Genomic DNA, 21,874 nt, shown 5'->3' with positions numbered 1-21,874 from the left:
ATATAAATGCGATACGAGCCTACAATCCTGTGTCGATACTTCCGCCGGCGAGTAAAATATTTTGACTCAACGTGATATCAATTTGAGTATAATTTTAATTTTCCACCGTGATTTGGTTTGTTTTCACTGTAACTCTATATTAGCCTGACGGTCACTGCTCACCTGGCCCAGGCACGTATGCTCAGGCGGGCAGGAGAAATCGCAGGGAGTAGGACTATTCTGCCATTTATCGAAGGCAATAAACTGTGTGACGCACAAAGCAACCGATAGAAGCTTGAAAATTGTGGTATTAAAAGGAAATCGCTTGATCTTATTGCTCAAACTTGAGCTAACGAATTTAGCAAGTTTACGTTAATAGAATTAAGTCTCCTAGATCTGTACTACGATTAGATCATTCAACAGGGAACTTCTGAATTTCTTTTCCTGAATACTTTAAAAAGCCTCAAATACTTAACGCTTTGCCAATTAATAAATTGAAATTACATGTTAAGAAACATTCGTTAAAGGGGTATACGGGTGATAATGTGAGGAGTTCGTATTCGCGTTTAAGTAATCATTCAATTGTCGTTTTCAATAATCTTGTGACTGTAAAAGAGTGACTACTGAAGTAAGTAGTAACTAGAAAGAAAGAAAGAAAGAAAGAAAGAAAGAAAGAAAGAACATTTTCATTTGGGACAAAATTAAAAAGAAAATAAAAAAAAAACAACTGAAATTACTATTAACATTTACACGAAAAAACATAAAAAAATAAATAAAAAATGAATAGATACAAAAAAAGGGTTAAGAGAAACAAAAAAAAAATACTATATTACAATAAACACATATGACGTGTCCCAAATAGGTGTACCATTCAGCAATTAATAGGCGTGGACACCTAATGCTGGTTTTCAATGGTACCCTTTTTGATAACTACTTCCGGTTTCAAAATTCAGTCCTTTAAAAGAGCTCGTAAGAACTTACATTTTCTATTAATATATTAAATATGAAAGTAACTCTGTATGTCTGTGTGTCTATCGTTCTTTCACAACCAAACCGCTGAATCGGAGTTGATGAGATTTCGTATGAAGCAACTTTAAACTTCAAGAAAGGACATGACTTTTTGTCAAAACACAAAAACGCAAGCGAACTACTAGTAGGTACAGTATATTTTGATATGACTTGACTAAAAAAAATGGCGAAATATCCATTACCAGGCTTATAAATGGATGTACTACGGGGTAGTGTGCAATAGTATTTGTGTTCGGCGGTCGATCGTCGTTTCGTTACGAAAAATCGCGTGTGTAGTTGTGAGAATGCTTAATCGCGGCGAGTGCGTGTCGCGGCGTAACAGCCAGGAACGAGTACTTTAATTAGTGAATTTTATGAAATTAACATAAATTGCAATCGTTAATCACATTTGTTAGCGGCTCTGTAATTTCATTAGAGATCATCGTTCTTGAGGTATAAATAAATTAAATAAAGTTTCTTATGCTATTAAGGCTCGGAATGTACATGTATTCCAATGAAACGAAGCGGCAAATAGTTCAATAGTCATATCATCGTGGTACAAGTTAACTAAACCAGGTTTTACGTTTAACTGTAAAGGAACATCAGAATCGCTGACAAAAAATATATATTGATCCCGGATACGTGTAGGAAGCGTGCGGCGTTTGAATGAAATGTCTAAATATAATGGTCTAAAGTGTAGAGCAAATAATTGTAGCAACGTATTAATTATCTGTGAGGATATGTATTCGTATTCAACATCCTGTTATTCATTGATTTTTATATGCACTAGTCATAAGAAATACAAGAGTTCAAGTATCTAATCTGTCACTCTTACTATTTAGTGTACCCAAAAATATATTTACAGAAAATAAATCCGCCTACTTCTACCGCTGGTTCATCAGTTCTGAAGAATTTATTTTTAGTTTTGGTAGATTTTTAAATTATCAATTGTAAAGCTTCCGTATTGGTGACAAATTTTCATTTTGACTTCTCCCTATAAACCCAAACATGCTCTTCCATTAGAGATTCACGTCATTCATTTATCACAACTCTAAATCGGATCTGAAGAGACCTGCGACTCAGAGAAAGATACGCTCCTGCGACAGAAGAGTAGGACGTATTCACTGTGAACTCAAAAAATACTCTAATGATTTTTAAGAACCTGTGTGTCTATTTAATGCCTACGATGCCTTTTATATAATTCTCCTGAATTCGTGAGTTTTCGACGCGAAATTTAAATTTGAGTCTCGTAAGCAGCTCCAATCCCGATACTTTCTCAGGCTTACACTTCGCGACCCTTTCCCGGCGGCAAGTCGCCGTGCAAAAAGTAGAATATTAATAATGACCGACGTCCATTGCTAATACTTTAAACGAAGGAATTAAATGTAATTTTTATAGCTAACTGGAGCCGCGCGACGGGACGCCGCCGGCGTTTTTGCGGGCGTCGTGTCAGAGCTGATCGGTCAATCCTGATTACCGGCACCGGTCGCACCGGAACGGCGCTCACACGACACACGGCGACCGGTCCGCGGCAAAAACGGAGCCGCTGGAATATGCCCCGACCGGGCGCGTCTCGTTATCTCAATCGGCATTCCCTCGACCTGTTTCTGCCGCGCGGCTGCTGCGCGCTCTGGGACGCTCGGACCCAAGAGCGGCAGCAGCCCGGCACCCGCCGCCCGTGCTCGCAGCGCTGCTAGTTAGCAACCCCCGGGGGCAGGGCAGGGGCGGGCATCATCATCAATAACAGCCTGTAAATTCCCACTGCTGGGATAACGGCCTCCTCTCCCTTTTGAGGAGAAGGTTTTTGGAACATATTCCACCACGCTGTTCCAATGCGGGTTGGGGGAATACACATGTGGCAGAATTTCTATGAAATTTGTCACATGCAGGTTTCCTGACGATGTTTTCCTTCACCGCTGAGCACGAGATGAATTATAAAGACAAATTAAGCACATGAATCAGCGGTGCTCGCCTGGGTTTGAACCCGTAATCATCGGTTAAGATGCACGCGTTCTAACCACTGGGCCATCTCGACTCATGGCGGGCCATGCGAGTCAACTAAGACGGTAGTTTTCAATTTTAGAATGTATTATCACAAAGACACATTTACGTGGGATCTCGAGTCGCGTTGCAAGCGCGTGGAGGAGGCACTCGGACGCAGGCGCTGTAGCTAATACTCATCGTCCTTTGAATCGCCCATGCGTCAGCTTAGAAATGATTTCCTTTGTTACTGTCTGGCGGTGGAATATGTGATAGTAGGGTAGAGCTCGATGTGCTATGCACTTACGGGGTGTGTTGTATCGAATTGACTAACGCAAGGTTCGACAGCTGCGCCGCTTATTTCAGTTTTGAACCAAATTTAAAGAGAAAGTTCAATTGGAAAATTGAGACTAATTTATTTCTCAAAAATATACATATTTTGGTAAGTCACATCAAGTGTAAGTGTATACCTACACTTCTTGAGTCTTAAGGTAGTTTTTCATACGTAACCAACGAACGTAAGAACAGACTTTCATTTCTATCGTTCGCTAGCTATGTGTTGAGGACTTTTCATTGCTTTACAACCGTAGTATTTCCAGGACGCAAAAAAATAATTTCAAATAAACTTTCTTTTTTAAAGATGAACTTTTTTTTCTTATCTAAATCTTATCTAGCCATTGAATATCCAACCGCGGGCTCTGCCTCAGTTTTTTGAGGAGAAAATTATAAAATTAAAATACTTTTGACTCAAGTTGGCTCATAAAAGCACTTTTGAATTCGTGACGTCACAATACAGTATCGAACTATATGTAGACCTTAGTAGTATCGTTGTGATCACAGGGTATGTCAGTGAAATTCAATTCAATTTTTATAAATCCTGTCAAGAAACTTATACTAACAATACGCTTCTATGCCTCATTTGTCAATGTCTTTTTCGATATGAGCTTTTTAAATATGCCCAACTAACATCCACCGTGGTTGTGAACTTTGTGAAATGGGAAACTAGTTTCTTTTAGTTTACCTTTCTTTCTCTATCAATTTTGATTTGAATGACTGTCACCATTACTTTAAAAAAAATTGTATTATTGTAAGTATACATAATACTTTTGTGAGCGAAGCTCTAAATTAAATTTCAATAATTAAATCATGTGTTGTACAGAATAAAAATCAAGAGTATATAAAGACTTGTATACTCCTGATTTTCACGTGCAGGAGCACGTTATATTAACAATGTTACATTTTTATCTTAAAGCGCGTTCCCGCGAGCCTATCAGAGGCTTACAGCCGTCGTGTACCGCGACCGCAATTATTTTGATTGTTTTCGAATTGCTCAAAACTAGCGGCGATTACTCATCTCGTGAACCGCTCCGAAGCGTGCTAGCGGCCGAAAGCTGACGTGAAAGCTGAGGTGTCGATACATTTCCGAGTGGGATAGCAACTACTAACATGTTTAATAATAATCGTAGGGCGGATTCCTATCTTTCTGACGAAATAAACTGCATGTAGTTGCAAGCAGCGGCGGGCGGGCGGCCGATGACAAATTTATCGCGCGCGGGCAATAAAACGCGCTCGTAAAAATATTACCCCCCCCCCCCCCGCCTCTCACCCACCCGTTGCCCCCCCCCCCGCCGCCCCCCCGGGCGGGTCCCGCGAGAAATAACACACTTTGTCTTAGAGAGAATCGCGTCCAATCGAGCTACACGCCGGTATGAATTTTTCGCGCCGGCGAGCGAGCTGGACTTGAGAAAGCATCTCATTGCAACCGAGCGAATCTCTGCTATGCGTCGCTCCGTGTAATCGTCGGCTATATTTTAATAATTTTGGGTGGCGGCAAAATGGGGTAGCTATACAAAATGCATTTGTACAATAGTTTATTGCATTTGAGACACTATTACAACCTCGACAGCTCATAATTACAGCACGAAAGTATTCCAGTTACCTAACGCGTACGTGGGTCTGATATTGCGTGTATACGTCGCTTCGTTGCACAGCGGTGTCTCCGCCGAGCGTCGCCGCGCTCCGTCGGCATCTGAAAACCAAAACAGATATTACGTAGGTACTTTTAAACTTTTAAATGGAAACTTTAGGCTGTAAGTAACGTCAATTTATATTTTACGTAGGTAGGTAAGTAGATAAAGAAAGCACCCGACAGAGCTACTCAAACTAACAAAAATCTGAATAGAACGATCAGAAAATAAACGCAAACACAAGTACGACGGCGTCACGAGGAAAATAAACAATAATCGAAACAGAGCTGCCCCTCGCGCACTCGTAAACCGGCCCTAATAACAAAGACAATAAATAGCCAGTAAATAATGCTGATCATGCAAAACGGACCGGCGCCCCGCTCCCCCGGCCAGCGGGAAATTATTGTCGATATCGAAACTGCGAAAGTACGTTCACACGCAGGTAAGTTGATATGAAATTATTTAGAACAGTTCAATTCAATGAAATCGAAGTAACAATACGAAGAACCGACGAGGTGGAGCATTTCCGTATGAATATTCTGCGAGGAGCCCGGCGCGGCGGGCGCGGAGCGGCCTTTACGAGCCGTATTTATGGCTCACTCGGACACTTCGCTGTTTTTTACGATATACATAAAAGCTGCCGTGAAAGATTTACGCCAAATATATTCCGACTAATGCTGATTGCCGGCCCCGTCGCTCGCTTGTTATTGCACTTGTCGCACACGAACATTTTTGTGTAGATTGGATTGCTTCCCTCGCTTTGTGGCCGTACAGATGTGCGTTTATGTTTAATCTTGAAACGAGTGGCGCGTGGAGTTCTGTTTATGAAAGGGACGATCAATTTTTTGATAGTGTCAGTCGGCGGAGACGAGTCATTTCTTCGAACATCGTTATATTGGAGGCTCTACAAATTCAATTTGTAGCACAATAGCGAAAAGTCGCGTGGCGGCTGCGGCGACCCGCGCCTCCACGCAGCGAGAGATGAGAGCGGGCGGCCGGCGAAATGGAAAGCAAACTCGAACCCAAATAAATATTCGCTTTAGCAACAATCGAGCTCGCAACTCACACAATTACGACGGAATGGAAAACCTTAGATAAATAAAATCGGAAGCGCCCCGGGCGGGGAGGCCGGGGTACGGTCTTTTCTCGGAGAAAAAAGCGAAGGCAGCAAACGCAAACACGGAGCGAATGTAGCGAATTTCCAAAGTCCATTCGGTTTATTGACACGCGGAGGCCCGAGGGGGCGCCGCCCGCATTCAAATCCCCGCCCGCCGCGATTTACAATAAATTTCAAGCGGAGAATATGTTTGCAATATGTCGTAGGGCTTCGCCCGCTCTCGAGACCAATTACTTTGCCCTTTCGCCCCGGGCGCCCCGTCGCTGCACCGCGCCTTTGAGGACCCAATTTTAAACACTTGCTCAGGAATGTCGTAAGTTGTTTACAACGTAATCGAAAATATTGCAGGGGGAGTGATCGCGGCTGTGCCCGGGTTCTTTAATGCGATTTGAGAGTACAGTGCAGGTATTGGGTGCACGCTTGTCACTTACAACATTTATATTTTATAATTACTCGTTATTATGACTCAAATATATTTATTTCCTTACAATTTTCAAAAGACGATTAAATTGTATTTTTAGTAATCTTCAATAATAAACATCGCTTACATCATTATACTCAAAATAATGAGACAAAACTTTTAATAACTCCAGCTGAATAAACCAAGATTGTTTTGAAAATATTCAAGCGAATGTACGTGTCGCAGTCGGCTTACGGGCGCAGCGTAGCGCGGAGGGCGCGAAGAGCGCGGAGGGCCGGAGGGCGCCGGCGATGTATTCATGAGAGAAGCAATAAAACGCACCCCGGCACACGCAAATGGAATCGTAGTTTTGAACATTTTACATCCACTACATTTGTGCGAATGAATACATTTATCTCGGCTGAATTTGTTTGAGTTTATTTTACATTACAGCGGTTGTGGGGGAGCTCGCAGTGTTAAGTCGACGCGAGTGTTTCAGATCAGGAAAGTAAAAATAATATATATGCAGCTTGTGAGTTATTTGATAATGATACTAATTGTAAAAATATTCAACGTAGACGTCTTTATAAATAAAATCTTCGTTACAATTTTTTTTATAATATATGGAATCTGAATGGTCATTTTAAAGGCCACAGCGCTACGCCTACAGTGGAAGGTGGGTGAATTATATAATGTCACCGAGATACCCCCATCGGGAGAGTCAGGGGGAGGGCGTGGGGAGGCCATTCGTCAGCGCTCCGCAGAAATGTTTTCATTTTTATTTCATAAATAAAGAGTGGAATCTCGCCGAGCGTAATGAGGGCCACTACAATAAATACTACATCACTGCGATCTTTTTATAAATACATAACAATCCAGACATGAGAATACTTTTAAAATTTGCTACTTTAGTCCGTCGGTGAAGTTATTAAACGAACGAAACGTTCACTTGACATGACAAAAGCTCAAACGGTATTTGAGCCTTATATATTGGAACTGATTAAAGTACGCCAGCGGCATGGCCACCTGTGTGTTCACCACTGTGCAGTGGTACATCAAGAAATATCTCGATTTTTTACATTATAACCAGAGTCAAGCTGTTGGACCTGGTCGTAAGGTCTATAAGGCCTATAAGGTCCTCGCGTTTGAGTGAAAATCTATTGAGGTTAACGAGACAATTACCGTCATATAAGTATTACAAAACATCCAAAAATTAACTCAAGCGTGTGGACATTTATCAAGTCTTTTGTCGTATTGTACGGAACGTGCATGTGTGTCGCATGCGAGGGGTGTTGGGGTTGGGGGAGGGGGAGGGGGCGGTATTGTAAAGTAATATGTAGGATTGTAGCGAGTTTAATTCGAGGCGGACCGGCGACTGCAAAGATTTTTCAATTACCAACTTTGTGCCGCGCTCCAATCTCGGAGCACAGATTAAATTTCACAGAGCCTCCTACCGATAAATGCTTGAAAGATTCATCCTTTACATTTTTAGATATTTATTATTCTTGCAAACTAACTCTACAACTATATAACTATTGTTTATAAGACGACGGAACTAATATACATATATAAACAAAGGTGAGTTTGCTTCTCGAGCATTACTTTGACTATCGAGATTGTGTAGTTATTTTCCACTTTGCCATCATAAGCCTCGACTTGTATTACTGAGTGTCTACATTCTCTTTGTCTACAGAATCTACGTATTTTTTATCACGCAGACAAAAGAGAGAAAACTCCATAAAAACCTTACGAACCCAAATCAAAAGCGCTCTGTACATCGAGGAATTCTTAATATCAGTGCGCGCTAACTAGGAGCGTATAATATTGGCCGGGCGGAATGCACGCCGCCCGCCCGCATTCCGCGCTGCAGCTCGCAATAACACCGGGATGCCTTTGTCAACGGCGCGCGACGCTCTGATGTTTTAGACGTCGCTAAGGCTTCGTCTTCAGACGCGTCATTACAGCGATATTGCTGAATTTTCAAGCCACGTTTTCTTTCACGTGGCGATTGATTATCGTCAAATGTATCTAGCACGAGTACGTTACCGTATCTAATAAAATAAAAATAAAATAAATAGCAAGATAGTTGAAGCTCCCACCTATTGGTAATGTCAGACTTTAACTATCAGTTACTCTTTTGAAAACGTCGAGAATATTAAGTTATAATAGGATACTCTGAGTTTGTTGCCAGTGCTTAAAATAAAATCTACGTCTGTAACAATGGTAACTTGAAATTTTATACAAATTTTGTAAAGTATATAAGATTCAAATGTAAATAGTATGAGCCTGCTTAAATGTTTTCGATTTTGATAAAGTAGATTTTGATAAAGTAGACCTGTAATCTAACCATACGATGGATGAAACTAGCTTATTTCTTGAATAAGTGCTTGCCTATCCATTAATCTGATATTCTATCATCAAAGAGCAACGCATCTTATTAAGTATTATAATTGTTATATTACAGTTTTAATTTAAGTAGTTATCTTAGTTAAACCAATTGTAGGTATTTTAAATTAAGAAGTCATCGTTTAACGCTTATTCGCGTACGTATATCGTGTAACGAGCAGGTAATACTATGGCGTCGTTCAACTGAAGACGGTTCGACGTCATAAATGTTTCACGATCCTTATTTCGCTTGAGATCGCAAAGGCTTTGTTCGCCCGCCTCACACAAAGGCTCGGCCGCCCTGGACGGCTACGCTACAACTTTCGACCGGTACGTCACGTAGCTCTGATCTCCAAACAGCAAATCAATGGATATGAAGGAAGATGATGACATTTTTGAATTCAAATTAGCTATATTCTATACATTTAATGTGACTATTAACAATGTCTTGTACTAAATTACAAAATTCTTTACTTTTCTAAGAATTCTTCTTTATTGATATTTTTATAGCTAACAAAATTTAATTGTCATGATGCGTTCGATCACAGTTCATACGTGGAATTCAAATTAAAGAAAATACTTTTTCTTTACATATATGTATATTAATGAATGATAATGATCACCTTTGTTTATAAAGTATATTACCTTTTATAATTTGTTTCTTAATCAGTAAACATAATAAGTTCTAGTATAATTGTAATTAAAAAATATTACCGAACGTGAACCTCTTTACATAGAAATTGGTCACATGTTCACTAACAAAACGTTAAGATATGTTATTTATAGACGGTGATTTCTTTGATTAATCTATGGTGTTAAGTTTTAATTAGACTTTGACAATAACCTTTAAAAAAAACGTAAATCTCATATCGCACTGAATATTATTAATAAAGATTAAGTTAAAATCGTCTCGGACTTGAGACAATGCAATATCGACTTGTCATTAAACCCTTAATGAAGAAGCGCAGCGCGGGGGGCGCGGGGGTGCGGGGCGCGGGGCGGGGCGGGCGCTCTAAAATACTCTACAAGTATTTATGAGCATCGCTTATGACACACCTAACGACCCATCCTACGCTGTTTAATGATCAAATTAAAGTTATAACGTTTCACACTATACTTATCACCTCAGCGGTCTTGTAAAGAAACCCCTTTTGGTCCACACGAGCAGCACAGCAAAGTAACAACTCAGTATCTCGGTGGCGTGATATCGATATTACCAATATGAATATAAAAATACAATTTATTTTTCTAGTTTTGTATATCGAAATCGAAAGCATCCGAGTGGTAGAGTGCGCAAAACAAACAAAGTGTACGTGGGGAGGCATTCATTATGCATGCCGATCGATGCTGCACCCTCGCACCCCCCCTACCCCCCCCCGGCGCCCCTCACATCTGCACGCGCCGAATGCTGTATTTGCATAAGCTGATGCGCTCCCTTCATTAGAGGGAGAGATAATTGAAGCTGTGTGTAGCTCCTCTATGTGCGACCGGTAGGTACCAAAGCTATATAAATTTAAGAATTATACGTTGACAGTTGTGGTTGGGGTTAAAAGTCATGGTGGTTTGTACTATATGTTGAAGAAAAATGCCAATTTATGTTATTATAACAGGTAACGCTAATGCCAATTACTAAAGTTGAAAGTTACAAGAACGTGTGGAATGCAAAAAAATATCAAAAATAGAACGATTTAAGCAAAACAAAATAAAAGCTGAGATCGATTCTACAAGGAATCTAATTAAATTCATACAAAAGAGTTACAGCTACCAAACGAGTGCGCCGCCTCCCGCCCCGCGCCCCTCGCCCGCTCGCATCCTCGACGTTTGTAATTACCCTCCCGTGATACTTCTCTCCTAGTTATCGTAGGTCCGGTCTTCCTGTAAATAATTATTCAACAAATAATAAAACATACTTTAATTGCCGTTAAATAGTACCAGACCCCTAATAAAGAAAATTCTCAAGTGGGTCGTTTAACTGAAGACTTAATCCCTCTAATTAAATTAGCAATCAACTATGCCTATTATATGAAATACATCATAGAAAATTCACTACAAGGAATAAATCCCACTATTCACGGGTAGCGTAGAAAGATATATTTTTTAAAAGTGCTGATTATAAGAGTTAATCACGTAGCCGAACCTCCTTATAAGGAATCAATTGACCCCCCAAGGAAGGCGGCGGGCGAGTGGGGCGGCTGCAATAATTAGGCGCGCGGATTAGCCCCGCCGAGGAAATTAACTTGAAACTCGATGGCTTCCTGCCTCCTATTTTAGAAGACAATCGGCGACGTGATTAAATGTACCGACGCCAGGTGCGATATTGCGTGGAGAGGCGTCCCAATAACGCGCGACACATTACGGAAACTTTATTGCATTCTGGGCGAAATGACAACTAACGACCACTTTACACTCGACGGCTGAGCTGCGGGGCTCGCGGCGAAATCACGGATCGCAGCTAATTGTGATCATGGTGGCAGTCACCTCGCAGCGAGGGAAAGGTTCACTTAAAATTAATGTCAAATTGTAAAGAACAATATTTGATACTAAATTTGCATATATGTAATATTATAATACATATACTACAATTTACGACAAATGATACCCAATGTGTTCAATTTAATATGTTGTTGAATTTACCTTAAGAGAGGTAAGAACGTATCGAACGATCTAACTCTCGGTGATAATTATTACACATAGACAATAATGAAAGATGTCTCATAAAGGGGATTGCAATATGAGCGCTCTTGGATGCTGTACAATGACTTGTGTCGGGGGGAGAGGGGGAGGGGGGGACGCGGCGCGCGGGGGGGCAGTGCAGTCCGTCGCCATGGCAACCGCCCCCGCCTAATCAATTGCAGAAATATGTACGATCCATTACCACTATAACTAGAGCTGGGACTTCCGTGTCAGACTGATTGTCCATCGCGAGCGCCAAGCGGCGATCCTTAAAGGATTAAGGTCGCATTTTAACGCTTCGTTAAGAAAATAACCCGATATTCTCACTTTGAAACGCTGCAGCATAGGCTTATTAATACATTCTATTATATTAATTATTTTTAATAGCGATGGCAGGGCTTCACGTCGTTTTACGTTTATAACGTAGACATATTTTACATTAAGATTAACAAACTAGTGCATAAGCAATCGTTAATTTATTATTAAGCCATTATATCTAATGTTGCAGGTAACTGTAGTGTTAAATTTACCTAATGAAATGAAATATAGCAAAGCACAGATCCGCCCGAAGATATTCTAGCTGGACCGTCATCCTAAAGCTCACACTGACAACGACAGTACCCGGAAAGTAGAATATGAGAAGAGCTCGATGTATAGATGACGATACAAAAACACTCGTCATTGCATATGCTTGATAAATAAATGAATACAAGGTAAAACAATTATAAATTATTTAAATAATTAAAATTAGTGAATTGAATGAATATTAAAAATGTTTGCCTTAATTTAAATTGTAACTAATTACTATACCATATTCATAGTGATGTTCTTCGTCGTCTCATGATGGTCGCGCCCGTGGTCATCACAATACTTCGAGACCGCTCTGCCTCTGAGAACAGATAAGATAAAACATGTCAATCCAGAATCTCTTTTAAATTTCTTTTGCATTTGTTACAACGGAAATGAATAACGACCAATACTCTTACTACTGTACTAAATAATTGGATAGATTTACTTTGTCAATACTTTTAAATAAGATTGAGTGAGTATACAAGCCTTCACGCGTCATATTTTTATGGTCCGGTATATGTCTTCTCGGGACAAATTGAGTCGCCGTAAAAAAGGATTTCATGGTGTAGTTGCTTTAATAAGATGGTTGATCAGGTCAATCCAGGATTTCGTATCGTTGTTTATATTGTAATTATTGGACAATTTTGTAGAACTCGTATGTCAAGCTAGAATAACCTAAACTTCACTACACAATTAAATGTAATGTTGTGAATATGAAATAGACCAGCAAAGCAAGGACGTTGCATCCTAACACACACTCCCCCCTACCCGTTTGTCTGCCAGTCGCGATACGCAAGCCAATATTCGCCGGCACCTGACGCTGAAGCCTGCCATTAACATTGTTTATTGCTCTACTAATCGTCTCTTTAATCCCCGCCAAATGTACCGTGAAACTAATTACAATCGCTATTATAATCCAACAATCTGAAAATGTATCCTCGACTTTATAGTTCCACCCTCCCCATGAGCGCGTCCCTTAAAATAACTCTAAAAGGCTCACACACTCCATTATGTGATTTAAAAATCATATTCAAAAACGCAGTTTGAGCCAAACAACCGTGTCCGCTATTCTATTACCGACCCTTGCCGGAATAAATTCCATCGAAGCGCAATAATAATAAAAAAATGTCGAGAGCTTGTCGCGTGCAAAAGACGTGCGGTCACGCGGACCACCTCCCCCTCCCCCGCCGCGCCCTCCACCAACCCCGCTCCGACTGCTCGCCGACCCTCCGAGCCTCCCCCGCAAGAATATAATATGCATTATGCGAAATCCGTAACTCTTATGTTGGGTCTGGAGAATACCTTAAACAGGGTACCGTTGCATTTCAATTTCAACCTTATAGTTCGTGACACAGAGTCTAAAATTGAACAAAAATGAGGCGGTTTTAAGATGTTCTAGCAACGAAGATCAGTGCGGTTTCCTTAGGGCGGGCGAGGTCTGCACTCTCAAGATAACGCCGGGTATTAATCATAGTATTATCGGCCGGTGGCGGCGTCTTTGTTATGACACCGCGTTATTGCAGTTTTTTCTCTATCTACCCTCGAGCACGCGATAAACGGCTCGAGAGTAAATTTTCCGGGACAGATGTTTTAGTAATACGGGCAGATATCACCGGCGCAGCTCCAATAAAACATTCAATATTATTATTACGCTGTGACGACCCACGATGGGGTCACAAGCCGCCCCATCTCTATTAAGACATAAAATGCTAAGCAGATATTCCTTAATATATTCAAAGAATGTAAATATTACTCATGTACGAGTATAAAGGTATTGCATATAATCGTATATATGCATGTATATATTTTTGCTAACGATAAATAAATAAACTGTTCCGACATCATCACTCACTCGAATCTCTGTCATTAAGTCGTGTCATATTTTAGCAGCTGAAAGCATTGAATGGAATATTTTCCGGTGAATTTTCCAAAAGGCTGAGATGACTGGCTCAATCGAAGCTTACATATCTTCTCAAAGGGGACCCGCCGGGACCTGGGAGGGGCAAGTGATGCGACGCAACAATTTGTGTATGATTAATGGGAACGAACGGCGTCGAGCGTCGAGCGAAATGGCCGGAAATCTCAGCGCCTCCTGAGACCGCTTCAGACTATAAAACTTGAACACTGTTAAACAAACTTGGCAGCGGAGCGTAGCAGAGTTTATTGTGAGGCTTTCAAAGTTTAAGCGAAAGCGATAAAATATTAATAATATAAAGATATCATATTAAAGTGATTGCACATTTGAAGATATCAAACATGTAAAAGTAAAATTTGTGTACCAAAGAAATCTTTATGAGTAAAAAACAAATAACCAAGTATATGTATAATGCAATTCCATAATTGTTCAGTAAAATGGCCTTTCGGTATTACGGTAATGGAAATGAGAAGCGCAGCGTCGACTGCACACACTCGTAGCATCACTCGAGGTCTTAACATTCCAACTGTTCTAATAGGAAGGCAATAAGTGGCGAGAGGTCGTTAGAGGTCATTTATTACCGATAGCTGGCTGCGTAATGTTCGTTTCGTCGTGCTTAGCGACAATGGAAACGACTGAAACTTCCCAATCCAATCTTTGCAGCACACAGACGCGAGAGTAGTTAACTTCCCCGTGCGAATACGACGAGCGTGTGTGCGGCCGAGATCATTTTTCACGTTTCATGAAGCGCTCCGGCGCGGGGCAGTGGATTAAAATACATTTCGCTCGTCGCCGGTGATGGATGGCCGGGGACCCCTCCGAGGGAAAGGGTTGCCGTCTCCTCCTAACCGTTCCCCACACACCCTCTGCTCAGCTCGAGAATAATATACGAAACAACCATGACGGTAACACTATTACATATTTTGAATGTTAAAATATAGTAAAACTTGATTGTTCATGAACTATGTGAAAGATACTCGTTTCCGCATAAAATAACATTCCCTTCGCGATGATGTAGTACAGCATGATTTATGTTAGTGTAACTGGAAACTGATCGGGAAAACGTTTGAACAGGACTAAGTGAAAGTCAATACGACAAAAAACTTTTTGCGGTTCGTGTTTACGTTGTATGCTGGTTTCGGTAAAAAGCGGCCGGGAGTCGACGTCGTCTTACTTGTTTAGTTACTTCATAGATTAGTATCAAAACAATGCATCGGAAAATGTCATACAATATTAAATGTTACACAATTAATTTGTTAATAATCTGTTTTTATATTTCTAATATGAAACGTGAGATTAGATAAAACTATTAAGAAACCATACCTAAGATATTTTATATATTTAATTGAGACAACAACATCACATACATTACTTTAATCCCAATATAAGTAGCTAAAGCACTTGTGTTATGGATAATCAGAAGTGACGGCGTTTCCTCAAACACCCAGACCCAAGACAACATAGAAAACTAATGATAATCTACATCAACTCGGCCAGAAATCGAACCCGGGACCTCGGAGTGGCGTACCGACGAAAACCGGTGTACACGCCACTCGACTAAGGAGGTCGTCGACCGTAATTATAAATTGACTTAGTTTGTATATCATTGAATCATTTCATTGTCAAAACATCCATAGAAAACATTGTATTCTTTACCATTCGCTCGAAGCCTGCTGGCAACATTTGGGTAGCGAGTAGCAGACCAAATGTTTGTCCCGGATATTTCATTTCCTACGAGTACATTAGCGGTGTTTAATAACACCGATGGACAGACACATTATTGATAACCGCTGAGGGGAAAATGTCATTCCCGAATTATTATTATTATTATTACATTTTTTTAAAGTGTCACTGTAGATTAGATCATTGATAATATTTACACAAAAAAAAATACTTTTTTTATTAGTTGACTTCATTGATACATATATATTTTAAAATGTGTTATAAACACTAATCATGCATATCAAAACTCAGATTTCATACGAAAACTTTGCTTATGAATATCAGTCTTTTTATTTTATTCCAGTAACAAGCAGTTCTACCATTAAACAAACTTTTTGTAGATGACGTCATTATTTAAAAGAACCTGAGCTTTATTTAGAGAACATAAAAAATTAACGAGTAGGATAAAAGTACAAGTAGATAAAGAAAACAAGACAAACCTACAAGCAGCCACTACCTCGCGCCTGCAACCCGATCCCGCGCGGGCACACATTAGCTGATTGCGCAAACAGCCGCGATGTTTGCTCGCGCCACACCCACCACCGCCACACCACCGCCACACCACCGCCACTGTCGGACATGACTTTAAGCTGACTACACACATGCCGCTATCAAATATTATTAGCGAACCAATTATATCAAATCACTTATTAACACAGTTTTTAAATGACTAAAATAGTAAAATGTATCAAATGATCTGACCTCTGGTAGGTATTAGCTAACAATAACTATAACAAACACCAATAACACCTGTAAAAAATAAAGCGGCTGTTTTTACACGCCAGTAATTTTTTGTTTTATTTTGTATGTAAATAAGCTAAAATTCCTTGTCCGAGCGATAATCTAGCCATTGACAAGTATTATCTATAAAAAATAAATAAACCCAAGTTAATATAATTAGGCAATAAATGAAGGTGTAGGACCGCCCTAACACCACACCTCACAGTGTGCACGCGTGCCAGTGTTGGTCTTGTCACCGGTCAGAGCGCGACGAGCAGGAAATTAGTTAAATTGCAAACGTACATATTATCGCTTCTAACAAATGAGTCACGGCACACGTTCCTCTTAACAAAATTACTTTTCAATATCAACAGCACCGACACCATACTCTCACAATAGCGCCAGGTGGGAACCGGCTCGAACTTATAACAAATACTTTCTTATAATTTATTTTTTACGTTCAAAGAATGTGTCAAAGCGGCAAACACGTCAAATCGTCCCGTCGCGTGCTCTTTACTAAACGTAACTAAAAAAACCCAGCTGCAACTTAAAAAAGGGTTGCGGAAGGGTTGATAGACCCCGATCTGATTCAACCCCAAAGGCGCCACGCGCTGGCATCCTATTGTAGAGAACCCTTAAAATGCAAAGCGCCAATAAAAAACGACGACGCGTGCATGCGCGGTGTAATTTTAAACTGATTTGAATATAGAACATTTACATACGCGGCTGCGAGGGCCGCCATTGGCCGCTGATTTGCCTACGGTCCTGCGCAATGCGAACTGCCGGAGGTTTTTTAAAGTGTCACTTTGCAACGACGATATTTGATTCGCTGATATAATGTAAAGCGACGCGTGTGTTTATATGCCCATATTTAAATGAAGGGTTGATTTATTATGTTTTACTTTATGACTTTACTGTATAGGTACCTGGTATGGGAACAATTAGAGCCGAAAAAAAAACGCATGATCCTAAGTCATTCATCATAATTAAACATCAAATTAAAGAGTTCGTCCGTATATTTTCGTCCGTTTTCCGAATTCGTTTCGTCTTAATTACTCTTTTGAGCGGAATCTCGTCATTAAAATATAAGAAGTAAATAAAGAACACACGATATACTTTAGTCGGCTATGTAAAGTCTCGCCGGCGGCAAACCTTTCGAAAAGCTTTATTTTAGAGATTGTAGAGGAAAACCTCATTAGGGGAGCAGTCCCTTTGTAGTACAATCAGTGTAGCGGAGCGAGCAAGGCCGTCATTATCGAATTGTTTAAAATAACGAGGGTGCGTTTGTCCTCCTAGTTAGCGATCTCTTCGACCTAACTACACAGTCTCCACTCGCTGCTCGATGTTTCACTGCGAAAAATATGTCGAGACTGGACCTTGTTAACAACGACAGGGCAGCCGCCAAATTTTACAAGAACAAAAAGTACTATTAATATTCATGCTTAGCAAAATAGAAACGAAGACGAATCTATTGAACGTTTTACAAGGCCGAATAGATGTTCATTGACACTTGGATGGATCTTATAAACGTACATATTTACGCAAGAACAAATAAGCACATCGAAGCAAAATAAACTTAACTTAAATAAACAGGAATAAATTAAAAAACAGTAAAGATACACGTTTTAAAATTTAAACAACAAAAGCACGGCCATGAATATTGATAGAATCGATAATGTCTTAATCGGCGAAGCACTGACTCGCTCATCAATATTTAATTTAAAAAACTGTTTTACAGCGATTAGCTCTACAAATTATGACTTTTGAGTTTCATTATTTATGTCAAGAAAGCAGTGTAGGTACACGAATCGGTTTAGGGGGCCGTGTTCAAGAATTTATTTACAGCAAACGCTTTGTTTTGGCTCACTACTTTAGGTAATCAAACTACAAAAACACTGTCCATTAAAGAAATTATCGCTTGGCCAAGAGCTAATGGAACGTTTGGCTATAAAAAGCTTCAATTAAGAAAATCACAACGTGCAGCAGAACACACGCTTCACACCTCTTACATTATCATGAAAAAACTGCATAAAAAATGTTTCCTATTAACAGATACAACCTGACTTTCTACATCAATATTTTTGAAGCCACAGTTAATAATTGCAAATTCATATCATTTTCGTGTTATTTATAGCAAATTCGTCTACATTAAATACCTAATAATTTATATTATTAAATACGATAATTATTTCCGAAAACGATTTTTTAATATAAAAACGATATGAGGAAACGTCGCATGTTGTTGAAAACAATTACAAAACTGATTTAATAATTATAATTATTGATAGCAATGCATTCACGCATAGGTCATTGAGTTAAATGGAAACTATGTAGTAATTCTTGCTACTTATCGTGAAAATTTCTGACATAGTGTATTCAATTTTAAAAAAGGGCATGGGTTTTTTTTTAAATTATTAACAAAAAAATGTAAGTGTGCTTCGGACTATAAACTAAATTTTGTTGTTGACCATTAATTTGTAGATATAATTATAGCATTAGGTCCTTTATGGTAACGTCAATGTTGGCATATCGTTAACATTTCTAAGACTTCTGAGTTAGATTCTATTGTTGAGGCAATATCTGCATATTCATTACCATGTTTATAAAAAATCTAGTATTGTAGAATGATGAATATTTGTGAACGAGCCATACGATACAGAATAAGACAGACTCGAGCTGAGCGAGCTGAGAGGTTCATTTATAAGATAATTAAAATTAATCTTTCATAGGTATTGTAAATTGAACGCTCCGTGCAACTAACGATGCTTGAAATTAATTATCTGATGATATATACTTAATATATTGAAACAGCTTCTCTAAAGTGTGTGTTGGAAGTAATGGGTACAGCTTATTCTTCTTTACATAGTATAAAACAAAATCGCTTTCTCTGTGCTTATGTCCCTTTGTATGCTTAAACTTTTAAATGTATGCAACGGATTTGGATGCGAAATGAGATTGATTGTTTTTATTTAATAGATAGAGTGATTCGAGAGAAAGGTTTTTATATATAATACATGGACAATTAGTAAACAAACACTGATACATTTAGAATTTTTCAATGTGATGTCGTAAATAAAGAAATTGTACAGATTATTTAGTATCAGCATGGCATGTGCGAAACCGGGCCGGGTCGCTAGTAAGAATATAAGATATTCCCGCATGGAATAAAAAGTTGACAAAAGAAACTGTCGATATCAGTCGTCTTCTTCTGGTCGAAGGATCGCGAAAAAATGCGCCATTTGGTAATTAAATTGTAACGGACAGAGCTCCGGGCCGGGCAGGAGCAGGGGGTGGGAATAAACTTTAGAAGCAAATACTGGACACTGAAGGCCAAAAACTTTTAACTTTCTCAAATTGATTAGTAACTTAATATAACCAGAAGACTTTTAACGACAATCTATCGGGCTTGGCATTTATTTAGTGCTTGATGATTTTTGCTCGATGAATTGAATTTAATATCTTTATTTTAAAATCATTTGAATAACTCAGAGAATTCTCATCTTTTCTTTCTACAATAAATAGTGAAATAACGTAAACATAATCATTTAAAGTAAATATAACGTACAAATTCAGTTTTCTAAGACATTCTCAAATTACTGACAAGAGAATTCAACTTGAATTAACTGGGAATTGCGAAATGATTAATGTTATAGTTAGTAGTAAAAATCAGTCTATAAAACATCGATTATATACAGAAACATATTGGAAGCACTCGACACAGGTACTGCGAGTGTCGCGAGAGGGTCGCTCACAAAGGCCGAGGGAGCCCTGCGCCTCCCCGGCCGGCGGCCCTACGACGCTGCACACGCATCGCACAATACAACTCTACAATTTGCTACATTCTTGACGAAACATGACCAGAATATAAATAGTTCTGTCTGTAGGGTCCGTCTGCTTTCTCCTTTAATTAAAGCATTTTTTTTCGTATACAGCCGCATTGAATATTTAGTTTTAATAATATACCTACTGTTTTAAATTGTTTTGATCATTTCATGTAGTCATTGTTTTTAAATGAAGTCTTAAAACTAAAATTAAAATAATCTTTATTCGATTAAGTTTTTATGTGCATTGTTGAATCAACATTTTATATTTATTACTTTTATATTCTCATAAATAGTTCAATGTTCACGGGTAACTATATTTTAAAATAAATGAAAACACTGGAACATAGTCTAAGTTGCGTGTATGTGCATAGTGCAAAAAGTCTTTTAAATATATTTTGTTGGCCAGCCAAAAAAGAAAATTTTATCACTAGACTAATCTTTATTTATACGAAATTGACATCGAGCTACGATTTTATTCAAATTCTATCTTTATCAAATATGAATTAAACAGATAAAATACAAAGATATATTAAAACAAGGTAAATAAATGTATACAAAGATAGGTATTTTAAAATACAAGAAATATCGAGTGTAATAAAATTTTCTTTTTGAGATTCATATGCAGATGGACCCATGAAGGTTATTCAAATTTGCCTAAATTCAAAGTAAACTCAGGTACTACTATGTGTTTGCCTACTGCACCTTTATATAACAGCTACAAACATTCTAAAGCAGGTACAAAACAAGAGCTTAATTGAGACGTTTCAAGTGTTTAAATAACGATTTTTTGCAGAAAAACATTAATTGTGTATAATTTAACATTAATGAAGAGAAAGTAGAAAGTTAATGAGAATTTAGCAAAAAATAGACGTAAAAGTCATCTTTGCCTTTTATTGACACGTAAAGGGCAAGCGTGTCCCGAAACGCGGTATTTACTTCGACGGCACATTTGCAATTAAAATGTTAGTACTTATAAATTTTATATTTATAAAATTCATTACAACTTCAAAACTTTTATCACTTTTCAATTATCATAAATTTATACTAAATTGATAAAAAAACAACTGTTGTGAACGGTAATAAACATTTAATAATTAGCTATGTATTACGTGGGAACCGCATGTGAAGCTGATATGCTTATTGTAAATCGATTTCCGGTTTTGCACGTTTGTATTTCGAGATAATAATATCTTGTGAATATTAAGCTGTCCCTTCGCCTTTCAGAAAATTATTCTTGCTAATATTTATTTACGGGCCAAATAGGCTAACGGGAAGATGGACCACCTGATGGTAATTGTGAAAGTAACTCTTAACTAGTAACTCTGTCTGTCCCCCTTTCACGACAAAACCAATGAACCGAATTAGATGAAATTTGGTATGAAGCAAACTTGAACTTCAAGATAGCACATAGGCTACTTTTTTTGCTTGACACATGATAAACAATCGACAACTAGTATTAAATATGCCCATGACCAATACGCCGCCAACCTACTGAGCTAATATGTTATATCCCTTATAGCTGTAGTTTCCTGACTTTCTCATCCCTCTAGCCGGAACACAACATAACTAGGTATGACTGGTGTGGCGATAGAATAATGAGTGCATGGTACCTTA

The 21,874-nt window shown here is 38.8% G+C and overlaps 1 long non-coding RNA gene across 1 annotated transcript; it reads right to left on the bottom strand.

Moving 5' to 3' along the window:
• Positions 1–10,637: 10,637 nt before the first annotated feature.
• Positions 10,638–16,241, bottom strand: LOC124531626. The gene is made up of 3 exons (XR_006966594.1): positions 16,157–16,241; positions 12,320–12,398; positions 10,638–10,711 (listed from the first exon to the last, which is right to left on the bottom strand). It is a non-coding gene; the product is annotated as an uncharacterized LOC124531626 (long non-coding RNA).
• Between the last annotated feature and the right edge of the window lie 5,633 nt (positions 16,242–21,874).

This window comes from Vanessa cardui, chromosome 8 (assembly GCF_905220365.1).
Source record: "Vanessa cardui chromosome 8, ilVanCard2.1, whole genome shotgun sequence".
In the NCBI taxonomy this organism is placed as follows: Eukaryota; Metazoa; Arthropoda; class Insecta; order Lepidoptera; family Nymphalidae; genus Vanessa; species Vanessa cardui.
The sequence above is the reverse complement of the archived record's forward strand: the minus strand, read 5'-3'. Positions and strand labels throughout refer to the sequence as shown.